Raw genomic sequence first — 4,860 nt, forward strand, 5'->3', positions numbered from 1 at the left:
GCCATGATTGAGGTTCCGACCAACATTTGCTTCATTTGCGATATTTCATCAAACAATCCTGCCTCTTCCTGTCCAGCATACACTAGTTCTTCCGACTTATTCAACACGTTAAGCCCTGACCGAGCTAGAGCACCAAAGATGAACTTTTCTTTTGACTCACGTTGGTCCCTGCGGATCAATAGAGGACTTTTATAAAAATCATTATAAATCTTTATAAAAATCTTAAAAAAAATCTTTATAAAAATCAATTTTCCTATTTTGTTGCTGTCGTTTCCTGTTGACTCTCTAAACAAAATATTCACTGTCGGTGCGATGAAACCAGCTCAACGTATTAATCGTTGAATGCATTGGAAGCGCTCTTGAACAGTCTGACAAATAAAAGTTTTATTTTGAGGTTCATCCATTGAAGACAATCAACATGATCAAATTGTAATACTGAAATATATTGATATCGCGGGACATTTTCGTTCCTTTTGCCAAATGCGGGACGTTTCGCGGGACATAATCCTACGCGGGACATTTTGTTGAAATGCGGGACGTCTGGTCAGTTTAGGTTTAGTGATTCTATGCGCACCTGGTTACAGTACATCCTCTCAGTAGCTGCCGCTCGTTCTGTCTCTGTCAGCATTTGTACATTTTTTTTTCCTTTATTTGTTTAATTAGGCTCAAGTGGATAAAGAGCCACCATCAAGCAATACATTTTAAAACTATTTGAATATATTATAACTACATAATCATTAACTTAAGTCTAATTAGCTAAAACTACAGTGCAATATAAACAAAATATAATTTATTCCTTCGTTGCCTCGTCGGTATTATCCTTGTCTGGAACAGTGCCTGTGGTGGGTCGTAACAACTACATCGCCAGTTGATGTAGCAACGGTATCCTTTGGTAGTGAGTACCTCCTTGTTATGTTAATAGCTCCTGTAATGGTCTTATCTCAACGGGTACTAAGTTCTGCTTGTGTAATAGGAAAGGAAGGGAGAATGGACAGTGGGAGTAGGATATGCGACCTAAATAATAACATTAGCGCTTCTTAGGAAGACATATATGGGGAACATAAAATTAGGGTCGCGAGTAGCTAAGATAAAGCGGTCCAAATGTTGACATTATGTTTAAAAATATGTTAGGTAGCCTTTGGTGAGATAAAAAATCGATGTATACTGAAAAACAAATCTACAAAAAGTTTTTCTGAGATCGAAAAGATCGAAAGAAAAACAATCGATTTTCTCGAGTACAAAAGATCGATCCAAAAAATCGTAAATCGAAATGGGAAAGATCGATCTTCTAAGAATCCGAGATCGCCCAATCCTAGATGGGACACCTTCCGAAATCGCTTCATTAAAATCTCGTTGGCCATCGTCAGGACCAGGATTGGTTTGTTACATGAAAGTTATATGATAATACGACATGTGAAGTTTCTCGGTTTATTAGATCACTCGAAAACAATGAGACATGGTGAAGGTGGAAGCTAGCCATTGTAGTAGTATAGGTAAACCCACGTGTAAAAATGGGGTAATAGTGTTTATGAGAGAAGAGCAAAGCACATGTAAATAGATGAATTCACTTATCGGACTGTGTGGCGCTTCATTGACACTGACAATACTGATTATACGCGAGCGTAACATGAGCAAATTTATAACACATGCGAATTGGGCCTCTTTTGATATTAACAAGTTCTTCCGCATGCTGATAATTCCTTCATATTTTCCTTCGTTGGTCGTATTGTTTTCACATATTCACGTTGGAGAGCCTTAACTCTTCTCTTCGTTGGCCGAGACATTTTGATTGAATGTAGTACTTTTCCGTTTATTGTTTTTGAAAGCATAGGCAGCCGTGGCAGTGTTCCGAGCTCTGCAATACAATTTTCTTACCCAATGTTGAAGTTGCTAAAACTTACATTATAGACCCATTAAACGTAAAAATAATGATTGTATTGATATCAACACAATTTTATTCTATTGATTTTCATTATATGAAACGCTATGACTCAGGAATAACATTTTATTGAGTGGTTTTGATCAAGGATGGAAAACAAGGGAGCATGATGTGATTTACGATTAATCGCAAACTGCACAGATCGCAATCTGTGCAAACTGCGACTAACTATTAATCCTCACCCATCATAACCAAATGATTTTCTCTTGGTAGCTCTGAGTTGACCAAAGCATTGCTAGACTGAAACTAGTTCGAATAATTGAGTTACTCTCCGTCCTCGTTTTGTTTACAACTCACAACTCCTAACAAGAATTTGCTCCATGGGAATGAGTGTCTCTATGACGTACGATTCTCACTCTCTCGTCCGGGCGTTCAATTTTCCTTTCCGAGTGCGTTTACTTCGATGAATCTGGGTAAAATAAAAAAATGCGCTACAGCAGATAGGACTCATACAACTCAAATGGATAATGATTCTCTGCTATCACAAAGCTGAGAAATTTTTTGACGTTTTGTTTTACTATTGATTCATTCAAAAAAAAAGCTTTATTTTTAAATGTTTTCTTATACTGAGACTGGCTCACCATATTGCACTGCTACTAAAACCGTAGGCTAACTTCAAGGATATTTTTTATTCATTTTCGGCGAATAATCAATAGAGTGCCGTGTTATGAAACATCAGAATAATAGCAAAAACAATATTACGATCATAAGGTGTTGGATAGGTTATTCCAGACGACATTGGAATATATTCCATCTGATCATCTTTAGAAAGATTAAAGACCTTTAAAGGATAAATTTATCTTGGGCACATTGAATTGATGTTCATGACTTCCAGTCGGGTGTTTATCAGCTCTGATAATAATTGTGTGGTCCCCACAAAGCATATATTCCAATGCCGTCAGTTCACTGAAATTCTTAGTATACCGTTTGATGATAAGGTAGGATGTTGATAATCATTTGCTGCGATACCTATTTTTCCAACAGTATTCATTCGACAAAATGAAGACTGAATACCTGAAATTAACCAGATTTAACCATGCAAATCTGCGGTCAAAGCAGTATGTACACTTGAGAGATGCAACAAGTTTGAAGGGATATAAAAAACATTAGTCGTTCGATAAATCTACTGCCAGATATGTCGGAAGTCCACGATATATGAATAAAATACGTCCATACTAATTCATTACATTTATTCGCAACGAAGAACGTAACCACACAGAATTGAATTAATCAAATATGTGATCCGTTTTATCTACAAAATAAGAAAGGGTCTGACATTCAATCGAATTCGAAAGGTGTTTCGTGAAGTCACTAATTGAATTACTATTGGAAAAATTATTTGGAGAGAACTGTGAATGTTCAGAATTATTGGTATCTAAAAACGATTTTGGGTGGGATGAGATTCGCCCAAATCTGCTGGTAATAAAATTAATCACTTGCATCCATTACCCGTCTGCTGTTCATCGGGCGGGAGACGACAGAAAAATAAAATCGACACGAGACTGAGTCAGCCACTCACTGCGGACAATGCAATAGAGAATTAAAAATCCCTCGACGAGTGTCGTAAGATTTCAGTTGATCGTCTCTTGTTACACTTTCCGATCAAGAACTCATCATCCGCTCTATGGAATGGGATTAACCGTTTGTGGCTTGCACTCACGATAAAACTTGAGTAGTAGAAGTAATGTTTCGAGAGTGCAAGCAGTGGGGATTCCGCTTTCATATTGCTTTTTTGAGATCTTGGTAGCTCACCGTTCCAAGTATTCTCTCTGTGTACATATGAAGAATAAAAGAGCATCGCCTGCTGGGGGTGATTTAAAAATATCCGACTAGAGGGATATACTTATTCATTGATCGTTGAATGTGATTTTTTACCATCCCTGGTTTTGATAGATGTTTCGATGATGTTGTCTGGCATCAGTGTCGAAAAAATAACGATGCTTTCACCAATACAAACAAAACCATTGTCGAAGATTGAAAAATGAAAATTTAACTTTCAGAGCACTTGCTCGAGTTTTCCGACGTTGTTCACTATACAGTGCTACAGCAGATGACAATTTAATATCTTGTGAGTAATCGATTAGAGTTTGGCTGATATTACTTCATGGGAAGTGTGCGAAAATGATCATTTTCTCCACACTGTTTCGCAAAATTATTGATTTTCGGGCGAAGGGTGAGGGAGGGAGATGAAAGAAATGAGCGCCATTGTGGCAGCCATTTGTGGCTAGCTTCCACCTTCACCTTAAAAGCTTGAATGAGGCATTAAAAGTTTGAACAAATCGATCTTTGAAAAATCGAATGCCTTTTTTCCATTTTATTTACTTGTTCCATACAACTGTTGTCCTGTCTTTAACCTTCCTATACTCGCGCATAGGTCTGACAGGCCGCGAATGAATAAGGTGTCTGAATTAAATGACTATTAAAACGGAATGAAGTTAAAGAAAAAATATTTTCTGGAGTTTTTTCATTCAATCATCTTTTTCTTCGAATAAATACCAATAGCACCTGAAATACACAATAGGAATATTACAGAGACGCGCACAGTCTGTGGCTACACAAGTTACGAATTTTCGCGCGTAGAACTGCCGTTCTACGTATAGTTGTCCCATGTTACTTTTTGCCAATTTTCACTTTTCTTCATAAAAAGTTGTTTTTATGCATAATCTTACGGAAAAACACAAAAAAACATATAGTTTATTCCCAACTTTTAAAAAAACAACATCAAGCTCAATTGTCCCATGTTGATATTCTATTCATAACTGTCCCACCATGTATTTTTTGTAGATCCATATCGAATAAGTCGGTTCTAGTACAAGAATTCCATGTCACACTTTCAGCAGGCCTAATGCACTCTTTTCTGGTTTGGAAGAACGAACTAATTCTCAAACGAATAAGAAAAAGTTTAACAGAACACGTGTACA

The sequence above is a fragment of the Toxorhynchites rutilus genome, chromosome 2, assembly GCF_029784135.1.
Source record: "Toxorhynchites rutilus septentrionalis strain SRP chromosome 2, ASM2978413v1, whole genome shotgun sequence".
NCBI classification, from domain to species: Eukaryota; Metazoa; Arthropoda; class Insecta; order Diptera; family Culicidae; genus Toxorhynchites; species Toxorhynchites rutilus.